This window comes from Patella vulgata, chromosome 1 (assembly GCF_932274485.2).
Source record: "Patella vulgata chromosome 1, xgPatVulg1.2, whole genome shotgun sequence".
Lineage (NCBI taxonomy): Eukaryota > Metazoa > Mollusca > Gastropoda > Patellidae > Patella > Patella vulgata.
The window spans coordinates 37,405,695-37,431,931 of record NC_065879.2 but is presented as its reverse complement, the minus strand read 5'-3'; the positions used below and the strand labels follow the sequence as shown (position 1 = coordinate 37,431,931).

Below are 26,237 nucleotides of genomic sequence, written 5' to 3'. Positions count from 1 at the left end.
TCCCGGTAAGGGACGCAAAATAAAAAATTCTGTAAACCAACAGAAAAAGTTCTGGCAGCTGGTTTACCAGATGATTTTTCTCTCTCTATATTCTCTGTTAAAAAAAATAAATAAATTAAACCCAGAATAAAAGTATCTGAAATAAATTCTGGTAACCCAGTTGCCAGAACATTTTCTGGTTTCTAACAGAATTATTTCTTACTGAGTGTAGTAAACAGGAAAAGTGCTTTCTTCTGCCAAGTCCTGCTTCTGGGAAAGCCTCTTTAACTGTCTAACGGCTAATTGTATCTGATGATTGACCATGAGAAGGGCTGCTATTTTCTCATAACTAACACACAAGCGGCAGTATTTACGAATGAGTGTTTGTCTATTTCGATCCATGTGTGTAGTAGCGAGGACCGGATAATATCTGGCGCGCGCAAGTTATTATATGGCGGGCGCTAGTTAGTTATCCGGTGCGCACCGGATAATAACTAACGCGCGCCAGATATTTTTTTTTATTTTGTGTCCCTTACCGGGCTCCGTACGAACTCAATTTAAATCACTGTTTATTGGCTTTCCAAATATAAAATGCTTGGAAATGAAAGAAATTTGAAAGTCAAAAAAAGAAAAATATCTAAACCCAAATGATCCCGGAATTACTGGCAAGTGTCCTTCGTGGTTTTCCTGTGAGGTTCCGCTTGTCAGTGGTCAAGCATGGCGGAGGTCCTGGCAAGGAACAGTATCTAGTTGGTCGGGTGAGACTAAAACAGAGGTCCCGTGTACAAGTTGGCGTGCACGGAAAATAACCCTTAACAGTTGGAATTCAAAATAAGAGCAGGGTTTTACGTCCAATAGTTCTGCACCGACTGGGATAATGAAGAAGGGGGCTTCATTAACCGGATTTAACTACATTTCATTGAGTTTCCTACAAGTTCAGACAGACAAACAAGAAATAAGAAACACAAGACGCACTGGGAGAATTATTATTTCACTATGGCAACCATGAACAGAAGTTTCACGATTGGCGATCTAATCACGAGGTAAAATAATTGATTTCAGCTTTAGTACAATGACTTATCTTATTTGTATATTTAGTTGCTGAAAGCATCATTATTTAATAATATATTAATCAAGTATCAATATACAATATCATACACGAGTCAACATTTTTAGCGTCATTGTGACTTGCGCAGTTGCCGTCAACCGTCACTCATAAAAGGAAATATTTCTGGACCTAGGTGGCAGACAACATCCAGTAATCAACCTGTAAGCAACAATGAAAATCATTACATTGATAGGTAGGCATGTATTTATTATTATTCGTAAATGTGACAATGTTTTAACAAATTAAACTAATAATTTATCTCATTTTATTCGTCTATTTCCAAGTTCCCGCTCTCTGATATTTATTTATTATTTTTATCATTTCAGCTGCGTGTGTCGTGTGTGGTAAGTTGTATATATTTTTTTCTATCCAATGCAGACTATAATCATATTAAAGAAGAACGTAATTGCAAATCTGATCTATCACCCCACCCGCTATTGTCAAGCAAAGAAATAAATCTTACTGTTTTGCATTAATAAATGAAATTCCAAAATATCATTTCTAATTTCCGATTACGTTTATGTCCTTTGAATTTCTAAACATTATTATCACTTCTCAACATGTGTATGGCATATTGGGTGGCTCGGTGAGTTAGACATTGGCTCGCTAACCTTGGGGGGGGGGGGGCTGTTCGATCCCGCTGTTGGCATTGAAAGTTCATCGAGATTTTCCGCGTGCCCCCCCCCCCCCCCTTTGTGCCAGTGGTTCAGGACGGAGGGCCTGTCAAGGGATAGTGTATAGTCGTTCATATGGGACGAAATCGAGGTCCCATGTACTCATTGCCATACACGTAAAAGAACCCTTGACAGTTGGAATTCGATATATGGGTAGGCCATAGTGCCGCTGCCCGGGCCAAATTTCCCTTATAACACTGTATGGCATTATGTCCGTCTTCATTAGCTCAGAACAGTAGGACATTCAACCCCATTTCATTCATTTACAAAACACATATAAATTATATCAGTGATCGACTGATAGATCCGTCTCCAAATTTTACATACATTCGAATAGTGCTTTGATGTTACTATAGCCAAATCAAATTATTATTTTGTTATCAATCGGGAACGATCTGGAGTGGAAGGGCTAATTATATGTGCTTGGGTTTATTTGCAAACAAACATGTATGATGTGTTTAATTAAGCCAAAATAAACCCGTCTCAGCAAATAACTTACACCCTTCTTCTAGCTTCTCGTAAGAAGATACCCACCTCCACCGCTGTCGATTCCATTAAACATGTCAGAGTCTTTTCCATGTAGTGATATTTATTTTGTAATATTCTGTTGTCGATCTAATTAGACATTGTTAGAGATATATTACAACAACTAGTGTATTGATTAATGAATTAAACGTTGTCTTGGCAACCGTTCTCCCTCGACGCATGTAAGATATTAACTTTGTAAGATATCTTTTTAATGTTTGTATAGCCTATGTATCATATATCATATGCATCATATATCTCATTAGCTTTTTCACCACATATCCTATTTTAAAGAACATACATGTACCAATAACAGGATACTAGGGACGAATTTGACGGTGAAGGAACCGACAATAATCTCATTTCTCTTGTTCTGCTTTCTCTTGTTCTCATTTCTCATGTTCACTTTCATGTTCTCATTCCTCATGTTGACTTTCATGTTCTCGTGTCTCGTGTTCTCATGATCTCATATTTCTTTTTTCATAACTCTTGTTTTCGTGTCACATATTTTCATGTCTCTTGTTCTCATGTTTCATGTGTTCATTTATATCATGCCCATTGTTCATGCCCATGTTCAGTCCTGTGTTCATTTCATGATCTTCATTTCTCATGTTCATGTTCTTGATCTTCATTGCTCATGTTCTCATGTTCATCTTCATTTTTCATGTTCTCGTGTTCATCTTCATGCCCCATGTTCACCTTCATCTCTACTTGCCACAGTATTGTTCTTGTATTCATTTGTATTTAAATTTATGAACCTTTGATGATGATGCAGTTTCATATTGCAGTAACATTATGACGAACTGGGCGATTCTAAATTTTCCCCTTGTCTATAGGTGTCGTTTTGCACAACCAAGCCACTCTTTATTAATTTTGTAAATCTTTTTTTATTACTACCAATTCACACTGTTAAGCATAAATATGAATATGTTCGGTTGGTGAGATATTCACATTGATATCTATTGAGAAAACTTGAAAAAGTTCGCCTTGAAGTTGGCTACTTTTAATTGCAGGGAATGTTTTTTCAAGGAGAAACTCGTCATTTTATGGTTAGCGCGTGAGCGTGAAATCACGATTCCCCGCTTGTACGCGACAAGGAGTAGGGTTGCCTTTCCAACCGCGCGGGTTCCCCCCCCCCTTCTCCCCCCCCCCCCGCCCTGCTAAAGACCCCTGCGCACAAGCGAATTATTGAAATAAAGTTAAGCCATGTGTTAGTCCTGAAATGAGCTAGTTTGTGTCGAGTGGAATTACTATGAAAGGATTTTAATCTGGTCCTGAACTTGATATCTAAAATTTCTCTTTCTCAATTTATATAAACCACAGCATAAGACAATGATTGTTCATTCTACCCACAGACGTACGGGTCTCTTTATGGTTTGGGAGGATCTGAAAAGAAATGCCCGAATATTGCATTTGTATCTAAAATATATCTTTTTACTGCCAAATCTTTATTCTACATGACGGTTAGGTGTTAACTTTTATATGCCTAACAATATTGTGTTTTCGGGGTCGCCGGTTTCAATTCCGGTAACAAACATTCCTTTCATAAATCCAACATGGCGGAAATCCGCGATGTCGGCCAAAATCTGCAAAAATAAGGTATGTTTCCAGGGTCGTGGGTTACAATTCTAGCAATAAAAATTTGTTTTACAAACCCGAGATGGTGTAAATCCAAGATGGCGGCCACAATTGGATAGACTAACGTATATTTATCGAAACCCAAGGTAAGTTTAATTCTGAATATTAGGATGGGAAAGATTGTTTGTAAGAACACGAGTTGGGAGGAAGACCTTCAATGAAAAGTTAATGCTGAGTCTGGCGCAGTGTCTAGCTACATTCAAAGTGTCTACTACTGACCTAATTGGTATAACCATGAATGTAGCCAACATCATCTCTGGATGACATAACTAAGGACATTGGACATTATAAACCCATCATCTAGCGATCAGCAAACGCTCAGAACTGGGTACACAGAAAACATATCTCACTGCGGCAAGGACGGTGCTGGGGCGTACGAATTCAAGCTACCGTGTCTCAATATTCTGGCAGGTACATCTGTCAATGACATAAAGGAGCAGATAGATTTTTGGATGCCGGATCGAGCTGCAGACTATATAGTGTTTCTCGAAAATTTGAGAATTGAAAAGGGCAAAATATTGAAGTGCTGGCATATTGTTCTTGGTACCGAGCATGAAATAGAGAAGGTTTTCAAAGAAACTGAGTTAGGAATTGGGGTTGAGAAGATGATCAAATATGAAAGTATAATACGTTCATCATCTTCTATATTTAATCTTCGCAATCATCAATCACACTGAGACTCTGTCTCTCTATTCAACGGGTTTGCCTCATGGGTGTTCATCAATGGTGTTGATGCAGCTGGTTTCAATGGTTTTGGCGAAACAGCATCTCAAAATGAAGGACATTATTGAGTCCTTCTTCGAATCAGCTATCGATACAAATGCCAATAAACTTGTCCTAGCAGTGCACCCATTCATAAAGAATAAGGGGTTCCACTGTTGTGCTGAGGTGCACTCCCTAATTGGAGAAATGATAATCTCCCCAATAATCGAGCTGTTGGGCATAGATAGCTACAAGCGAAAAGGCGAGAACAAAAATATGAACGGCGAAATTGGGATGTTGTGAAACGGCTCTTCAATGAGAAGCTCAGTAAACTAAAGAGATTAAAAACTGACTTCGAAATACGAGTACATAGAAGAGAAAATTGAATCGATAGATGTCCTAGACCGACAACTAGGAGCTATGGGATATTCTAAATCAGGAAATATTAAGGAACCTAAAGGACAATTCACTCCTTTGACAAACCTGGGATGTGAAGGCGAGTTGGCAAAGTTAAACAATCAGATTCGCGCATCAGGATGGATGACCACTGTTCAAACCCATTCAGTGAAGAATGCCGTGGCTGCCAATGCACTCCTAGTAAGCGAAGAGTTTATTGAAAAAAACGAGAGCGGGAAGCGAAGTTTCTGAAAATGGTCGAGAGTGTCAATAGAGGTAAAAAGATGAAGGCGCTCGAGGAAGCATTTCTCGCAAGTGTTAAGGTTGCCAAGGAACTGTCCGTAAGGACGAAACAAGAGCTGAAAAAGAGAACCAGCAAAATATATGAACTACGGGATATTTGTAAGAGACACAGGGGTCGGTTAACCGAGGCATCAATAAGTCAGATAGATCAAGTTTTCAAAACTTCACAAAGTCAGAATTGAAGCGGTCTATAAATTTTTTGATTCAACCTGAAACTGGTGTTGCGGAGGACATTGGTGCACTATTACAAATGGCACTGGCAGAAAGGTTATGGTGGTTGAGAGCTTATGGAGAATATATATTGAAAGGCTATTATAATATATTACTAACCGATACACGATTGTATAACATAAATTATGGACTACTATGGAGACTAGATAGAGAAGGAGAATATAAATTATTAAAATTATATATATTATCCTGATTGGATATATGACTAATTTAGGATAAACATTAATATCATCTGTGATCTTCGTTTTTCTCAAAATACCTGCCATCTTGGTTTTCCACCACATTGGATTCTCGAAAAACATTTATTGAAACAGGCGACCCTGAAACCACTATAAAGGACAAATTATTATAAGGCGAGTATTTTAGTCGCTATCTTTAATTTCCGTAATCTTTGATTAGAAAAACACATTTTTGTCACCTGAAATGAAACCGGCGATCCCGAAAACCCAATAAAGGACATATTATATGGTATATTATAAGCCAACACCGAACTGTTACGGGCAAAACTACGTTATGTTTGCTGATACTGGTCGTCAACTTGGATTTCCGCCATCTTGAATTCGTTAAACAAAATTGTATTGAGGGAGTTGAAACCGGTAATACGAACCCCCCAATCCCAATAAAGGACATATAATTATAAGGCATATAAAAGCTAACACCGAACCGTTATGCCAAAAATATTTTATTTTGGCCGCCATCTTGGATGCGTTAATTAAAATTATACTGTCGGAATTAAATCTGGCAACCCCAAAACCCCAATAATGGACATATTATAAGCTAACACCGAACCGTTTTGGCAAAAATACATTATTTTGGCCGCCATCTTGGATTCGGTCATCATGGATTTGTAAAACATATTTCTAATGCCGGAATTAAAACCGGCGACCCCGAAAACCACATAAAGGGCATATTATAAGGCATATAAAAGCCCGCACTAACTAAATAATCGACTTTTTTTTCCAAAATTCTTCCAAATTCGTGATTTTCAGTCCCTATGACATATTAAACAACCAGGCATTGCTGGTTATACGAAAAAAAAACCCTATTTATTCCCCCAACCTTATAATAGGAGGTCTTTGAACAAAATTGATCTCATAATTTTCGGCTCCCTCACTAAGTCGAATTACGACCGTTGCGATTAGCCGGATATTGACGTATTCTGTGGATGTTTATAGAACAGACAAATTAAAGTATGGTACAGTCGAAAAATTATAACCTTGTTTTATAACAAGATAGTGTAGTTTTAATTGGTCGGAGAGAATACTTGTAATAAAATCGTGCATTTTGATTGCTGTTCTAATACTAAGGAAAGGTGACATTCGACAGCACAAAGGCGTTAAGCACGCATGGATTCAGGTGGCTAACTTAAACAATAAATTGCTGTTAACGGCGCTATTCTAGTTCTAACATTATAAAACGTTAACACTTGTTCAATATTTATAATATAAGTTAATTAACGGTGGTATTTTAGTTATAAAATATTAACACTTGTATAATATTTGTAATAGTTAATGAAATATTTTCAAGAACGATCTATGTTGTTTAGAAACAATATTTCATAGTTAACAGTCCATTGTTTTTTTGTTTAAAGAAAATATACCGCGAAGCGAATTAAGTACCATAACACAGAGTTTATGCATTTGGTTTCCATTTTATTTATTTTATGCTTGTGGTTCGACACTGAAACAATATTTGAATATAGCACAATGTGTGCACTGCATTTATTGACATCTGCGGTTCGTCCTGATTTGATTTGATTACACCCTTATAATGAAGTACAGGTTGTGTGCAAACTTTGAGGCTGGGCTGCTGTCTGATAATTCAGCGCTAACACACGTTTGAAGATTCATTAGAACTATTCATACCCGGTAAAGTCTAAAATTTAGAGACAACTACAGATTTCGTCAAAGTCGCGAGATGTAAAAAGGGCCAGGACACATGATTGTTGAATAAATTGTGGGTTAGGGTAAGGGGAAGGGTTAGGGCTAGGGTTAGGTCAGGGTAAGAGCTAGCCCTGTTTACACCTCGTGACTTTTGACCAAATCTACAGCTGGCCTTAATTTTTAGACCTAACCATTCGTACCCTTTACTCATTATTAACCGATAGTGGCTTTCTAATCTAATTCAGTTATATGGACTCAGACTAGCAATTATTTGCCCATTGACTTCAATGTTAAATGACTGTAACATCACAGGCTGTAGCTTTTTGCTCAACATTCCGTTGGTTCCAATCTTTATAGGCACAATGGGGACAACATTTGGCAATCTCCTCATCATAATTTTGTAGGGGGTTGACCGTTTAGATTTTTTGCTACACGGATTTGAAGTTGACAGGGGTGAAAATCTCACTTCCGACACAATGATTGCTCTGCAGAAAGACACTTTACACCCCCTATCCCTCCGCTGTAATATCATCAGTATTACCCAAAACTGCTATGAAATTGCAAATTTGATCCCTTTTCTCCAATTCTAGACCAAAAAGTCAACCCAAAAATGCAGGAAGAGGGGAGAAAAAAATTAAGGGAAAAATTGTCTATTTATAATTACTAGTCTTAGTCCATATCTACACTTCGTAAGATCTAACATATACTCACTGCAGCTGATGTTCAGACGACTGAGAAGTAGCGGATGACGTGCGCAAATCAGTAAATGCTAATATCAGTATAAGGTTACAAATTATGTCATTATAAATTATGTCGTACACAGAAGGGTATTAAAGAGTACACTTTCTCCACGCTCTGATAAAAGAGACATTTCATAATATGCGATGTACCGAATAACGATTTTCATTGTGAAAAAACATGGCCTATGGAACTTTAATAGATAAAATAATAGTCTAATTCGGAATAAATGAGGCGATCAAATGAAATAACTTATTATGTGGGCTTCTAATTCCTCGAACTCTGGAATAATAGGCTATGATTTTGTTTAACAAGTGTTTAACAGTATCGATGGTAAAACACAAATTATAATCAATACACTTGACCGTCAGTAAGCAAACCATGTTACCAGAACTCTTACTATTCGCACGAAATAGGTCATTTTGCCTTTAATATTCATCATGTGAGTATTTATCATAATATTGGGGTCTCAATTCATCTGTCACATTTACTGAATAGATCGAAACACTAGACACAATGCTAACTTGATACCAAATCAACTATCCAAGTTAAGACACAATAGAGCTTAAAATATTTTTTAAAGCACCGATGATTTAAGCAGTGTCGTACTAAGAGGTATGAGGGTCATGGCTGCACTTATGAAAATGGGTGCCCTGTCCAACCCCCTAACAAAAATAACTTTATACTGAAATAATCTGGTTTTGTGTTTTGTTATTTATTTTTACCCAGGCGTTTAGATAAATTATGTAGTTCTTAAAAAAAAAATCTAACTTTCTAAGGGCCCCTGGCGTGCTTCATGGATAATCCGTCACTGGATTTTAGAAGGACGTGCACACCCAAAAATTGACCGACAAATTCAAAGTGATACGATTTGCTTTTGAGAAATTTCGACAATTAAGTATCATTACTAAAACAGTGCTCATTCGGATTTTACTTTCGTATACAGTTGAATGTCTTCCATTGTGTTTTAATGGGATATTTATCACATATTTATCGAATTTGTTGACTTGTATTTTATGGTACAATTTATGTTTATCTAAATACAACGTTTTGAAAAATCTAATACAAAGACATGTACACTGCGGATATAATTTATAAGCTATGGTCAGGTACAAATTAAGTTTATAAATGTGAAATCTGGAAATTGATATGACAACATGTATACACATAATATATAAATACATGTAATCGAAGATAAGTCGAATCCATGCATAGCAACGATATGTTTAAAATACCACTTTTCATACCACAATTAATGAAATTAAATATTCAAAAAGGAAGCGTGATCTTAATAGCATTGGGTATTTTGTTTAAATAAAATAATCCCTACAAGCGCCCCACCCCTTCCCACCCCTCCCCACCCCACCCCTCGTCCACACCGCAATTAGTGAAATCAAATTTTGCTAAATAATATTTGTTTCGAACGGCAACAATGATCGAAGAATCCAGTAGATTTTAAATGTAACATATTGATTATAGGTTGTTGGGTACTGATGTGGCTCTTTCTATCGATCACAGTAATTCTTCTTGGTATTTTACTCTTAACTCTGTTTGTTCACCATAACTGTCATATAGCAACCATTGTTCACGTACCTAGAATATAACAGTATCTCTGACCTCATGTTGTCAATAAATTAGAATAAACAACTAAAACCAGACAATAAATACATCCATTTTGAAAAATACTTCTAACTAATGTCTTATTCCTGTTCAAAAATGTTTAAACTGGGTTACATGTAAGAAAACGGATGTATGGCGGTTCATCGTATAGAGAGTACATTACACTCTGTATTAAGCAGGCACTTAAGGGAATTTTCATGACTGACCGCTTAACGGGAGTGGACAGGGGACCCTATTCCTTTTCACGTACAGCCGGGGAATCAAAACCACGCCATTTGACTCAATGACAGACCGTATGATACAGCACGCACGTGCTAACCATTCGGCCATCCAACCCCCATCATTTAAAGCAGTAATTACTTTATGCGAATGGTAATTTATACACCCATATATCAAAGTTTTCATTGTTGTTATTATTACCATTTTATCGCCAATGTCGGTGCGAACCCTATTCACTCTGTGCATACATTCTGACATGTATTTCACAGCATTATTTAGAGGTTGATGTCACTACTAAAAGTTAAGAAACATCCCTGTTCTCCCTTCAAGTAATAAATAAGACTTGTGACTTGAAATATCGATAAGTTTAAAAAAAGGAAATTATAAGATTATGATTATGTATTATACTTTCCAGTAGCTTATACTTTCCAGTAGCTGAATTGGAGTGTGTCGTCACTATATACTTTTTCGTGTTGGCTTAGATTCTCGGTGAAGATCGGGCGTTTGTGGGGGTTTTCCCGAGATAACGGGTGGGAGTCCAATTCCTAAAATTGTGGCGGGGGTGGGTATTTTGGTGAAAATGTTGATATAAATGTAGATCATCTTATATATTATAAGTTAAACATTAATTTTTAGCACTGTTCGTTTAGCTTTTTGTGGAGGTGGGGTGGGGTATACCAAAATGTATTTTGCTGGACAAACCCCGCATGGCTCGAAATTAACGTAATAATGGCATCTTACTAAATTTTTCAATATAATTAAAAATCCACTAAAAGTATAAAATATGTTTATTTGTTATTACTATAAAGGATGAGACGATCGATAACCTGCCAGACCTAATTGTTTTTAAAATGTTGGCTCGGGGTTAAATAGTAAAACTATCTCTGTCCACAAGGGTTATTGAGAGCCTAAGATTTATATTCTCTTATATCGTCTTTCAGAATCTTAACTAGAATCTGATTATATTGAATCATGTTTTATGAAGAATTTCATTTAGATTGTCGAATTTCTTAACTTTTTTTTAAATTTAAATGATCCTGTAAAATTTTTGTAACAAATTAGTTATTGCCTTACCACAAGACATGGTGTAATTTAATTTTTAAGTAATAGTGCATGGGGTTTATTTTAATTTTTCTATTTTGAATAAATTAAATTTGGGACTTAAACTCTTTTAGATATGATGAACGGTGACTCCATTCAGAATAGAAATTTTGTTGATGATTGTTGGTTTTGATGTTCAATTCGATTCCACGAAGAGTCTCGTAGAATATTGTAGTTAATGCCTTTATTATTTGAAACTAAATTATATGAATTCCCTTTTGTATAAATTACCAGTCAAAAGATGACAAATAAAGCAGCTCTTACACAGCAGAGAACATATTACCGCAGTACACTAATTACAAAATTACATCGGTTTCATGATACATGTCGTATAAAGTTTAAAATATTTGGTCAATTCTAGTTATGTTTTATATGATTTTGACCGTCAAAGCTACTTGTCCGATCTCCTAACAGCATCTTTATGAAAAATCTTAAAACATTTTATCAGATATTTGTATCAAACTTTACCATTCGTTTGAAATAAGGTTTATATTCTTCACCTTTTAATTAAACTTAACTTTATATTTTTAACATTCAATCAGTCTGTTTTGGGAATATTGGTGTTGGAAATGTTTTTGTTTTTTTGTTTGTTTGTTTGTTTGTTTTGTTTATCTGTGGTATTGGTACGTTTTAATATATAAAGTATAGTTGGGTTTTATCAACAGTATCACATTTGTCCCCCACCTCAACTTCTACAATTGTAGGAATTATACCTACCCCACGTATTTGAAAAAAAAGCCCCTTCCAATGTCTGAGCAAATGAGTGAATCAAACTCTACAGAAACAAAACACCAATACACTAGAAATTCTAAACTCATAGATTTTGATACCCTCTTTCAGCTACTAGACAAATTGTTCGCTAAACTTATTTTTAGCATGCAGTACAATCCAGATGGCATCCATTAGAGATCACGTAAGAATGTATATACAAAATGTTCCCAGAAGAACAAAAGAAACAACATAACATAGTCCTTGCTGGTGGTTCTGTATAAAGTGATACACTTAGATCTATTATTAATCAGAATCATTTTGCTGCAGCAAGAGAATCGATTTCTCTGTTGACATTTCACGTACATTTTTACTCCACAGCTTCTGTAAACAAATCATATAAAATTATGTAGTATAAATGGATGTATTCACATCATGTCAATTGCATTGGAAATTGGAGCCACGGTAGCTAAGTGAGTAAGACGCTGCTGGCTCGCAATTCTGGAGGTCGCGGGTTCGCTCACGGTGTTGGCCGACAACGTTCATCGAGATTTTCCGGCATAGTTTCCCCTTGTCAGTAGTGCAGGACAGCTGTCTAGTCGTTCGAATGGGACGAAAATCCGAGGTCTCGTGTACAAACAGGCGTACACGTAAAAGATCCCTTGTCAGTGTGAATTCGACGACCTACATGTATATACACTAATGTTACAAATATGGTATAAATTGACAAAATGATGATTTATTAATGGAATTTTTAATTATGTTAGATACTAGAAAGGTCTTTTGTCTAAAAGATTCCAATTGATTGATTTGAGCAGAACCAAGACATTGTTTTGATTATTTATTTATTTAGTTCTTGGGGAACATAATATTTTGTGTATTTACGTTGCTAAAACAGATGATCCAATGTGTTTTTAATTGCCGACATATTGATCAATCTCAAAATGCTTTTAGAATTTGATTAATTATTTTCGTTCGCATTTGTTGATTGTATCACTCTGGTAGCATGATGCTATAGCGACATCAGTATACAATGAAGATATTTTAGTATAAAAAGAGACTTAAATGTATGGTTTAAGATACATCTGTACAATCCCTACATTGTCGTCATGTAAAACTTAAATCTATATTTAATCCCGTATTATATTGATTACAATAAGAGCCCCTAGGGACCATAACAAAGGTCATTCCACAAAAGTAACATAGATTTTGACAGAAGCATTAACGATTTGAAAGTTGTTCGTTTTACACGCCCACATGCAATACCGTGGTTGTTGACCCGCTAGAGGACACAGTTTTGTTTCTTTTCACGGTACCATTATATTCTCATATAATTATGATAACAAACTTCGAAAGGTCGTTGATTACAAGTGAGATCCCACATGATATCAATACAATACAATTGACATTAATAGGTATAGAAGCTATATTAACTATTTAGTTGGAATATGACACATCAAATGTATGCATTTATCCTAAAACTGGTTTGAAACACGTTCCTTCGTGACCATAAGATAAAGCTTAAGGCATTCTAAATTATCTTGTGTAAGTTTAGCATACAAATAAAACAGTGGTACAACTAGCAGTGTTGCTTGTGGAACACTCGTTTTAAGCAAAATAAATAGCCAACATAATCATATAAATTAAAAAATTTCATGCTTTCCTAAATATTGACCAGACCAATTGTATATAAATATCCTTTGCTGCGAATCTTCCCACAAAGTTAAAAAAAACAAAAACAACCAAAACACTTAAATATCAAGGGTTTCGGGCATCTAGTGGTTTAACGCGTGCGCAGGAAATCACAATGTCTGTCATTGAGTCAAGTGACGTAATGTCGATTCCCCGCTTGAACGTGGCAAGAAGTAGGGTAGCCTATCCAACCTCATGGGTTTTCTCCGGGCTCCCCCCCCTCTCTCTCTCTTTCTCTCTCTCTTGAATATATCATAGAAGACTCAGTGAAAACAACACAATTAGATTATGGTATTATTAAATCGAAGGATTAGTATTAATACCCTTTATCGAGTGTCTTAACAAAACATTCAAAAAAGAGTTGTAATTCTGCAAATACTGGATTCATAAGCTGATCGTGTTATTTGCTATGCATCCGGTCACCGATTTTATCCCGAATTATGATTGTCCTTGACTATTTAAGATAAGAAATTTAAAGGTTTATTGAGATCTGTTTATACCAACTCCACTATCTCACACAATAGTGTACATTTAAATCAATACCCCGCCTTTTGTTATAGCAAATCGACATGTTTTCTGAATTACTTACATACTTAACATGTTTTATACGACCATATATAGATTGGTTTATAAAATCAATTATTCTGATCGATAGTCCGTTAACATTAATATTAGTTTACCGTTATAAAGACAGGACAGTGGCATTGGTCATATAATACACAGGAACATTCTATATATTGTTCGTGTTTAGAGATAGGTATTTCTGTTCATTCTATGATGTTAATGTTCAAAGAAATATAGTCTTAAATTGGTTATTTCATTTTCTACAGACAAAGATCTTATATGTTTTGTTTATTGCAGTATATCAAATCCAGGGATAACCGTAGAGTCCAAAGGGTATTCGTTTATGTAAGCTGATTAAATTATGCGATAAAATGTCAATTATCATTTAACAGGACGTTTCAATTCCATTAAACCTGATGACCAAACTCAGTTCTATTCACTAAAAAAAGATCTGGGGCGACTCCTTTCTATAAAACTACAAGTAGTATAAAAAAGGGAACATTATAAACTAGCAGATATGTGAACATTCCAAATACGGGGGGGGGGGGGTAATATAAGGTGTTTAAAGATTTGGATTTTTGACATGGAAGGAAGCAGTTGAGTGGAAGGTAACCTCATGCCAATAGCCACTAGAAGCAGTTGGGTAGAAGATAACTTCATGCCAATAGTCACTACAAACAGTTGGTTAGAAGGTCAAATGCCAATAGTCACTAGAACTAGAAGCAGTTGGGTATAAGGCATCATGCCAATAGCCTCTAGAAGCGGTTGGGTAGAAGATAACCTCATGCCAATAGCCTCTAGAAGATAACCTCATATGCCAAAACCCACTAGAAGCAGTTGGGTAGACGATCACCCCATGCCAATAGTCACCAGAAACAGTTGGGTAGAAAGATAACCTCATATGTCAAAAGTCACTAGAAGCAGTTGGGTAGAAGATAACCTCCTGCCAATAGGTATTTGAAGCCTCATAAGCCCAGAAATTTTGATCGTTGATCGTTATTAGTCTCATGTTAGAATATAGAAAGGGGTGAACCGTCTTCTTAATCTTATCCTTTATAATCCTTAAAGTGAAATAAATTAATTTATGAATAAAATATAAGATTCATAGTTATAACAGGCTCTAGCAAAGCATCATTGTTATTGATTTTTAGAAACTTTCTTTTATTGATTTTGTCGTATAAAAATACCATTCCGCTTGATGTCATGGATCTTTTGTCTTTTAGTTCAATATTTGATGAGGTACAAATACAAAAAAAAAAAACTAAGTTAGCTATAGAGTACATGTTAGCCACGCCATGCTCCAGGGACGACAATTGTAACCAATTACGGCTTAATAATAATGACACGAATGTGTTTGTATTAAATATTGGTTCCATTGTGTAGTAATGTATGTTTTTACTGAATTAAATTGTAAAACAATTTAAATTGTAAAGCAGCCTGTTGATCTAGATTTTAAAACAGTCTGTTGATCTAGATTTTAAAACAGTCTGTTGATCTAGATTTTAAAACAGTCTGTTGATCTAGATTTTAAAACAGTCTGTTGATCTAGATTTTAAAACTACCTCTAAATTTAAATTTTCAAACAACCTTTAAATTTAAATTTTCAAACAGCCTTTAAATATAGATGACATGTGGATTTCTAACATTAAACATATAATTTTGACTGTTTTATTTAAAATAGATAATGTTTTAAAATCTCTTAAATTAAAAGACGGTTTTAAAATTGTAAGAACAACAACTTAAATATAAATAATATACTATAGTTTTATTGAAAGGGTGACGCTCAAAAAAGAGTACGTCTGATCCCGAATTTAGAATGCCCAGTTACTGAAGTATATACATAACAAATCTTATAACTTTGGATTGAATGCTAGTTTTCTTTAATTCCAGCTTTGGGTACACCACACCGTTCCAAAAGAGAAGATGGTTTGTTAAGTCCCACAGACCTACTTAATAAGGGCGAAGAAACTTTAAATGAACTGAAAAAACAAGTAGAGAATTTCGATTCCTCCAAGATTTTTGGCGATAACGCACCATTTTCTGATGGCGAGAAAGCCCAGCTGGAGGCAATGCGTTCTACAAATTGTAAGTTATATTAAAGATACATTATGGGAGATAAGATAAAGAGCTGGCAGTTCTCACTATAATAGTTAAAAACTAGATAATGTAAAGGCAATTTGCTGAAAATTTCAGTCAAATTGATCCACTATGAACCGAGAATTAAACGATTGAAATTTCGGCCTAGCCTCGATCACCATTACTAAAGTCTGTATGATAAAAAACATAGTCTCGATCACCCATTTCAGCAAATGGGATCATAATCCAGTAAATATCGCAGGCTGGCGATGCCATCGAGAGTTGATTATGGTCTGGTGAAATCATATGAATGTATATAAGCCGATTTGCATGCAATCGTTGCTGATTTTACCTTAATTTCGAAATCAGTTATGTTCGGCGAAATAAGCGAAAGACCCAAATTGAATGGCAGTCTTTGGCGTTCGGTTATTCCAATCTACACCGATCGTATTCTCCTGTGGGGTATGTTTAGCCTCATTCATCGAGTAGCTTCATTACAAATAGAGCTCGAAAGCATTCTTGCACGCGATTCGTGTGCCAATTTTAAAATTTGTATTTTGTCTTAATTATTGGATACCAGAATCCCATCTTTTCACGGCAAGATAACAACATTTGAATTGACCATTAAGTCTTGTTTGCCATGTCAAAGACTGTGGATGATATTGAGTTAAAGACTTGCCTGCTTTAAAGATGTATTATGTAAGAGCTAAATCTGCCCATGACAGGTCTTTTTAAATGGATAATTATCGAGACTTTATTATTATCGTAGCAATAGTACTTGACAATCGAGAGTATCTTGTCAAAACTTCAAACACTCATAACATGGTTCAGAATAAAGCCATTTAACTTAAATTTTCAATAATATATTCATTTATCATTATCTATTTTAGAACTATTATAGTTAGAACTCAATTTGGCGTACTATAATACTATGACGTAATTAATGGAGAAGTCATATCATACGTACTCAAATTAAAATGATTGAGTGGTTGACACATAAAAAGATTTATAAAACCAAAACAGAGATGATTTTAGGTGAACCCAGAATATCATGTCTATCACCTGTGTTGGCCTAGTAACCAATCATCATAATTAATTACGTAATATTTGTCCAATTCAATAATTGATAGAGCTGTGTCAGGGACACTGTCTATGTTATAAGAGTGATTTAGGTCCTATAGATTTTAGACATCACGAGGATTCCTTAGTGTTAGACAGCCGCTGAGGTTCAAGAGACACCAACTGGGTGGAGCAGACCCCATTGATTTGTAGGAAAGCCATATGATGTTGGAATCCGTCAGTAAACTCGATCTGCAAATTAGGGGGTGGATAGAAAGACAAGTTAATTTTAAGTAGTGTAATCTATTATGTATTGCAACCATATGTATTCCGCTTGATATAAATGTAGAAGCGAACGCATAGCATTGCCTAGAGCTACAGTTCTGTGTCTAACAATTTAAATGAATGTGCACAATTGTCTACGTCCAAAAAGTGTACAAGTGCTATCGTGAAAATGTTTTACTTACCCCAAACTGGGTCTCGAAAAGACAATATTTCGGTTTACATTAATGGTGTCAGCCGTGGTAGATCTAAAGCTTCAAAATATATAGGCTAGTTGGCGTTATTCATGATTAAACCGGTTAACGAATGAAGCGTGCTATAAATGACTTGTAACATTGATAACTGCTCAACATGCTTATTGTTATTGCACAGAAAACCAACCCCACGTCCATGTTACAAGCCAGGTTAACGTTTTGTATTTTTCAGTTTTTAATTTTAATAATACCGACCTAGCGCGTGTATTTGAAGTACTGCATAGATATCGTCGAATGAGTAATGAGACACGAGATGCCTTTGAAGGCTTGATGGGAGAACAACGAGAAATCACAGATGATTTGTTAAACAAGTTGCCTTTAATATTATTTACAATAGTTACAGTAAGTTAGTTTGTTTCCCGTCACCATTCAACTCACTGTCATTTTTATACAGGCGATATGTCTGGTCTGCATGTACAAAGCCCAAACGCACCCAACCAGAACGTGATTTTAGCGAGTGTTGCGGAGACTGTTATGGATGTACCGTTTCCATATGGACGTGCACCCATGCCCCCCCCCACCCAATCGTTACGATGAGTCAGTTTTATCGTGGGAAAAGTTTTATTGATAACATCTATTATCATTTGTCCAAGGATATATATTTATATCACATTGCGGTTTGGGTATCGAGCAACATATCATTAAGAAAATAAACGCCATGCTGTATTTAATGGAGTGGCATTCTAATTTTTGTAAGTTGATTATATATTTGTATATTATAGTAAATAATTATATTATTGTTACTGGTGTAAATCAAGTTTATATATACAATGCTGGTCGTCGGATATTATTTATTATTCCTTACTAACGCCATAACTCTTTTGCTCATTAACTCACCACTTTATGGACTCATTAGCCTTGTAATTGAGATGATGTCTTCACATTAATTTATCACCTACTTAATCAGCTTGTAAAGCGTGTTTTTTTTTTAATGAATCGGTGAATTAATTTGTTGTAGCCTGATAACATGATGAAAATACAGAGGAAGTTGACATCGTCTCAAATAGGGCATATATGCAGGAAAGCATTGCATCTGGACATTGGAGCTTTCAGGCGTATCGCAAAGATGTTTCAGTGCCACAATAACTTCGGAAAAGATGCGGTATGTCTAAATCACGCATTACATAATCCTATGACTTTGCGAATTTATTTCTGTGGTTGTTATCAAGCTGTTTGTTAAGCTTTGAAATAAGTAAAATATTTGTGGACCAGGAACTAGGCTCCAAAGCACTACTCAGCTTGTTGTTCGTATTTTGAGAGCGATACACTTCGACCCCCCCACCCCCGGTTCCGCTAATTCAAGTACGATTGATGTGTAACTTGGCATGCTTGTTACTTTGACTAATTGTGCTTAGACAGAAATACTTCATCACAATTCCAAGATGGTGGTGATGCCGTCCTGTTAGGTTCCTGGTCTAAAATACGTCCATACTTGATTTGTATCTTTTTAAAGCTATTACAAAAGCTATCGTATCAGCCGATGCTTTGCATTACTATTCATTTCCTAGTTTCAAGTATTGTTATTATTAGTAGTATCATTATTCAATTTATCTTGTGTGTCCATCGCTCAGCCGGAAATGGATAGACAGCAAACTGCCGGTTTGGTAGATGCTTTTAAAGAAGCTAATGGAGAAGCATCTACTTGGAATGAAACTGTCTGGATGAACGTCATTCCATTTATACAAGGTCTTGACTCAGACGACATCAAGCTTATGCCAGCAGACATAGTAAAAGAAAAGTACGTCAATTAAAGTGTTAATATATACATACCCAATATTTATATACTCTTCAAAAAAAGAAACGCATAGTGACATTTCGTCGTCGGTATACCCTCGCTTTAAAATCGCCACGTTGCAACAGGAACCGCGACTTGTCGCTGAACCAAACTGTTCTCCAGCGTTGCTGTGGCCATACCTTGTGTGTCTGAACCCATTGAAGTCGGATTTGACGGTGTCGGCCTATTTCAAAACAACAGTTCTAACGGGACGTCTGTGGACTGTCTGGTCTGAGATCCTACGCCGTCCAGGAATTGCTGCTTTAGTAGGGGTCGCTGTTGTGAACCGGGTGTGACGATCCAGGGCAAGTGGGGTCACTCTTGTTTGGCCTGACCTTGGGTGGCCACATGTTGATCTTCGCTGTCAGTACCTATCCCAACGGCGATAAATGGTACTCTGGGAAACATTCAGCAGCCTGGCTACATTTGTCTGGTATTCCCTTGCTTGTAACCAATCGATAGCGTTGTTCCACTGGTCTTCGTTCAGATGTGGCATCACTTGACTTGTTGAGTGTTTACCTGTGCAAATGATTTTGAAACCGAGAACCCCGGGATTTTAAAGGCCTTAGATTTGGGTTTCATGGGAAAAGTTTGCGAAGTTGTTAAACCCATGTGTCTTGGTTCAATCAAGCGAAAAAAATGGGCTGTGCGTTTCTTTTTTAGGAGAGTATATTTTGTAAAATAAAAGTACAAATATTTATATTTGATAATATATTTTAATGAATTAGACTATAGTCAAACGCAAATCTTCGTCTGATTGATTCATTAGTCACTGTTGCTCACTATTCAAATCGAGCTGAGATTGAGAAAGGTTTCTCCTGCTGCAAACGTAGCCTTGCTAGTGTAGCCATTGTAACGCATGACCATTTCCCGTTACTAGAATCAGATTTTTATTGATATAGTTACAGAGTTGACATTCTTGCAAATATAACAAGGGTGGGCGCTATCAAATTTGTTGCTTCCAGTAAATATTAAAGATGCATTATGCAAGATATTTAACTGCCTATATAAATTATTATTCAGACATTTATTCACATAACAAGTCCATAATCAACCCTCTAGAGCATCGGATGCCTTAGATATTTAAAATTCAACATTAAAAGTACGGTACTATAACTATCGAGACTATCTTGTCAAAATTTCAAACACCTAGAACTTCGTTCAGAATAAACTAAATTGACTGAAATTTTCAATATATTCATTTGTCATTATCTTTTTTAGGAACTGTTATAGTAAGAACGACCAACTTGTTGTCTAATTATATAATGCATATTTAATGTCTGTTTAAGACAGCTAAAAATAAGGCTAATCTTGTGGAAAACATTATAATGTATATGGCCCCATTTTCATATTTTCATATTTCCCTAATTCGTTTTCATTTTCAGTTTGGATTCATTAGGTGAAGTAATGGAAGATAATGAGGACGTTGTTAAACAAATCAGAGAATCACTTGGTGGATTACATCAAATTACAGCTGCACAACTTGAGAAAATGCCCATAGATAAATTACCAATATCGGATATAAGAAAAATACCCCCACAAGCCGTAAGTTTAGCTTGTTATTAAACGACATACATACGCAAACAAACTATTCCTGTTCCCTAGTAATGTATTTCCAGTCCACACTATACAACTGAAGCCATGTCATTTTAATTATATTAACATTTGTGTCATCGGTATCGGGTCCTAAAGAGTAAGTTTCTTTCAAATAAAATTATCAAATAGTATTTTAATTCTTCAAATAATTTCCGAATCTTTGAATCGGAAATTATATTCGACAAAAAATTGTAGATGAAATTTGATGGTAGCAAGGGTTTCATCTTTAGTAAAGAACTTCCGGTAATGGGTGATGCCATGGTGTCATGTATGAACGTTAACTAAGACCTACGAGGCCACACGGTACTCTGTAGCTGTAACTCTACTGATGACGAAATCAACAATAATGTGCAATATTTTATAACACAGTGTTAATGGATGCTAAAACGGCCAAACCAGTGGGGATTGGACAGTTCTGGGATTAAATTCATATCCAGTTTTATGAACGTATAAATTTATTTGTGGATGTGGTGGGGAGGGGTGAATGGATTAGCGCGTGCGCTTTAGATCATAGATTCCCCGTTCGTACGTGACACTGAGTCGGATAGCTTTTTTTCTGAATCATAATGTTAGTCCCGATATGACCTAGTTTGTGTCGACAGGACGTTAAACCCCAATTATCTTTCTCTCGCCCTAGCTTACCACAAGACTTCCTGTTTCAAGATAATGTTCATTAATCTTTTAATACGTTTCCTTAAAATTGCAGATGAGGGATGCTGCATCCAAAATCCGTGACGAAAGACAGAAAATGACCAAGGCCAAACAACGTGAAGTATCTAAACAATTGAAAGAAGCCTTTAATGTAACGGGTAATAATCCCATCCCTGATGATATGACAGCTGCTGAGATCGCTACGTAAGTGGTTTTATACATGTAGGGTGTGTTCACTGTTATACTGCTGAAACAGTTACACGAGGTACTCGATCGTTAAAATTAAAATTTGTGAAGAGTTATATAACTTTTTTAACGCAAGTCAAGAATTGTTTAAACCTTAGTTAGTTGTTATCAAGTTGTTACAACTATTTTACGCTTGACATATAGTTATCTGATTAAACACAGACCCTATTTCGTTTTTAATAGTTCAAAAATTTGATTTACCCGTCTTCACTATGGAGACTATCAAAAGTATTAAAATACGAAACGAAATATTGATCTGTATTTTAATAAGATTGTTAGAAATATGTTTTAAGAATACTGTAATTAACAAACTTGGAAGCCTTAATCCACCCGATTGTGTTTTTGGCTTCTTGAAGATGCACTAAGTAAGAGCTAAATCTGCCTATTGCAGGACTTTATTTGGGATTCAAAAGTTAAATAAATTATTATTTAGACACTTATGCACATGACAAGCCTATAATCAACCCCCTTGATCATCGGATGGCGGGCATTTAAACGGATTAAAGTACGATCGACATTTAATGATTTTTATTTAAAAATGGTGAAGCTAGACTAAGTGTCACATTTTGTCAAAACATCAAACGGTGATAAATTAATTTGAATGAAATTTTCTAATATATTCATTTTGCATTATCTATTTTTGAATTATTATAACAAGAACGCCCAGCTCGTTATCTAAATCTTACATAATGCACCTTTAATATATTTTACAATCTGATTGGAATGCATTTATATACCCTGTAATTATTTTTTCTTTATTTTGAAATACAGAATTATACAATTTAATCCTAATGATAGGACAATCTTGGATAAAATTCCCCCGCGGATGTTAGAAAACGTCACAAACGAAATGTCAGAGGTTGAATTAGAACAAGATGAGGTAGGTAACTGAAGATGCTCTATCAGCTTTATGCAGACTTTAAAAGACTGAACAAAGAAATAGAACTTCAGAACTATATTAAGACAAAGTTCACAACTATAAATAGTATTGCAAATAACACCATTCTGGTCATTCTTGTCGTCACTTAGTCTAGGATGCTTCCCTGGCGCGGTTTAACTAGATGCCCGGGTTGCCTTGGTAATGTACGGTAATATTTTTATTTTACATAAAAAAAGACTTAAACCATCAAATTTTTTCAAGTAAAAGGTTCGGCCCGTATATAAGCAATACAGTACTCGGCCTAATAAAAAAACAACAAATACGATACCAAAGGTTTATACTAATTAAACATACATTATGTGAGAGGTAAATCTTCCTATTGCATGTCTTTCTTTGGGCCTGAAATGTTATATAAACTATTAATAAGACATTTATTAACATGACAAGACCATAATCAACTCTCAATGCAATTGCGAGGTGATCTGTTTGTATTATCTTGACGTATATTAAGACTTCTTATGCTGGGGTGCGTAGCTCTTATAATACGTCGAAGCACAGTTCTCACAATATTTATTATTCAAGGAGCTTTAATCTATAATATACTCTTCAAAAAAAGTAGGGGATATTCAGAAACAATACAAAACTGCGGAAATGCACTGCTGATTTTATTAGAGGTAACCAGTGCATGTAAATAACAGGCCAATTCCCTACAAATGAACATAAACAGTTCATATGGGCGACTTATCTGACGGTCCCATTTCACTCGCAAAGAGATACACTGTCAAAAGTGAAAATGAACGTGTTTGATTTTTGTGTTAATAATGAGTAATTGCACCACCAATCATCAGAAATTCAACAATTCGTCGTGGCATGCTCCTAATCAACTGTCCAATCACGATTTGGGACAATCTGACCCATTCCTCTTGCAGTGCCATGGTCAATTCTTGCAGTGTTGTCGATTGACGTTGACGTCGACGAACACGTCTCCCGATCAAATTAAACGTAACACACTAAAGCAAAGAAACACTAAACAGTACATCTTATGCAAGAACCGATGGGAAAGCAAACATGGATAGGATAAACCAGCAAGCGGCAGTTTTCATCAACCCTTTCTTGAAGTGTCAAATTTGACAATGAACTCCTCCCACCTGTTGCGTGTCGTGTCGCACATGCAGCTCAGTGGTTCTGTTGGGGCGATAAGTTCTTCATCTGTGAACATACTCTCAAAGCATGTCAAGTGTCCACGAGACCATGACTATTTATCATACGACAACCTGCATAGGTATTTGCATTTCAATATCCCCTACTTTTTTTGAAGAGTATATAAGAAACATAAGTACTAATTATTTGACGTTGAACTGGGTTAATTAGGAATGAACATAAATGTCAGTATTTCGTCTCTTATCGCCAACTTAATATCTTAATAATAATTAAACTAGAAATATTTGAACGTATACATGATAAGAGTTAAACATAGAATACAAAATGTGATATAAATTTACATATTTACATTACTGAGACCTAACTCAAATATAGGTACATACTGAATCAATGACTAAGTTGCATGTTAAGTAATATTAAATTAATTTAAGATAGATGTTTGGAAAAGGTAAATAGATAAGACAGTGCGTTCAGATTAGAAGGATCGGGGTTCGGAGTAAAGATTAACTTATCCACTTTAAAGCAATTAGTTAATTTAGATAAGTAATCGAGTAAAGTATATCAAACTATATGTACTATAACACGATCATTAGCCTGCGATATTTAGTGTAATGATGATCGAGGCTAGTCTGAAATTGAATTGCTAATATGTCTGTTCAGAGTGAAGCAATTTGACTGAAACTTTTTAGCATATTCTGTATTCATTACCTATTGTCTAACTATTATATCGAGGACTCTCGGCTCTTTATCTAATCTTACCTAAAGGCCCTTTAATGATCACAGACAAGGCACTATGACATTTATTTGGTATGATAAAACTGGTATCGATTACCGAGTCAACCAATGACAACGAACCTGTATCAGAGCTAATCTGTATATACAAATATTGTTGTTTTTTGGGGAGATTTTTTGGTGGGGTGGGGGGATATCTTTTAAACAATAGCTAATAATAATCTTTTGCAGCATTTTATGGGGAAGTTATAATTTAAAGAAATATAACCCCTGGCTCATCTTCAGACGTTGAAAACACTACTAGCCTTTAAAAATACATTCTGTTCTGCTTATAGAAAATTGGTATGGTGGAAAAATTGAGAAAAACATCATTGAAGAATTTTAACAGCTGGGATATTAATAAAGTCAAATCCATGAAGAATTTTATTGGTGGTCTAGCTAACCAGGAATTTAATGACATCCCAGAAGCTAACATACGAGCCGTTTTAGATGAGGGTGAATTTTCTGGTGTTGATTTACCACAATCAATGGCATGTATTCGATTTATTTATTTAATGTCTATTTCATACCGACATTTTCAATTCGTTGTCCTTTATATTCCGTATTTTGCTTAAAGGACAATATTGGTGTCGGTCATTTTAACACGTTCCAAATATAATTTTAACACAGAGATCATTGCTACGATAGATGCGTAATCAAAGTTACAACAAACGGAAGTGACGAACGCAAAAGGAAAACACACACGAGTTATCCTTCTATATAACTGACGAGTGATAACAGATACACGGGCGAATATCTGCTCACTAATAATTCCTTCGAATACCAAAAGTTGTTATACGAGACTGTGAGCGGATATCTGACGATTCAAAACAGACATTGACTGTCACTAGAAAAGAGAAAACGAAAAAATATAGAAAAATTCCGTGCATTACCATGTTTTTATTAAGTATAGAATGAATAAAAACAAGTGAATGTACGGACTATTTAAATTTTTCTCGTGTTCTCTTATCTAGTGACATTCAATTGCTTTTTTGAATTGGCAGATATCCTCTCGCAGTTTAACATAACAACTTTTGTTTTTCGAAGGAATTGTTAGTGAGCAGAAATTCGCCTGTGTATCTGTTATCACTCGTCACTTCAGTCAGTTATATAGAAGGATAACCCCCGTTTTCCTTATGTGTTCGCCACTTCCTTTTGTAGAAACCTTCACTATATGCATCTATCGTAGCAATGATCTCTGTATTAAAATTATTTTGGAACGTGTTTAGCGAGTTCTATCACATAATATGTGATAATGACTGACACCAACATTGTCCTTTAACTAACAAGTTTATAAATGTGTCGTATTCTTACTTATGTACTGTAAACAACCAATGAAAATACGAACCTGTTCTAATAACGCCAGGACACTGCTCACTGACTTATTTATAAACTCACTGAAATCT

The 26,237-nt window shown here is 35.5% G+C and overlaps 2 long non-coding RNA genes across 2 annotated transcripts; both read left to right on the top strand.

The window, feature by feature from the left end:
* The first annotated feature begins 1,185 nt into the window (after nucleotides 1–1,185).
* Nucleotides 1,186–19,467, top strand: LOC126816307 (uncharacterized). Its single transcript, XR_007678300.1, has 6 exons — nucleotides 1,186–1,280; nucleotides 1,414–1,431; nucleotides 15,972–16,166; nucleotides 17,925–18,094; nucleotides 18,711–18,854; nucleotides 19,324–19,467. It is a non-coding gene; the product is annotated as an uncharacterized LOC126816307 (long non-coding RNA).
* Nucleotides 19,468–20,917: 1,450 nt separating this feature from the next.
* LOC126816308 (uncharacterized) lies at nucleotides 20,918–25,310 on the top strand. The gene is made up of 4 exons (XR_007678301.1): nucleotides 20,918–21,071; nucleotides 21,829–21,977; nucleotides 22,791–22,899; nucleotides 25,128–25,310. It is a non-coding gene; the product is annotated as an uncharacterized LOC126816308 (long non-coding RNA).
* Nucleotides 25,311–26,237: the final 927 nt, after the last annotated feature.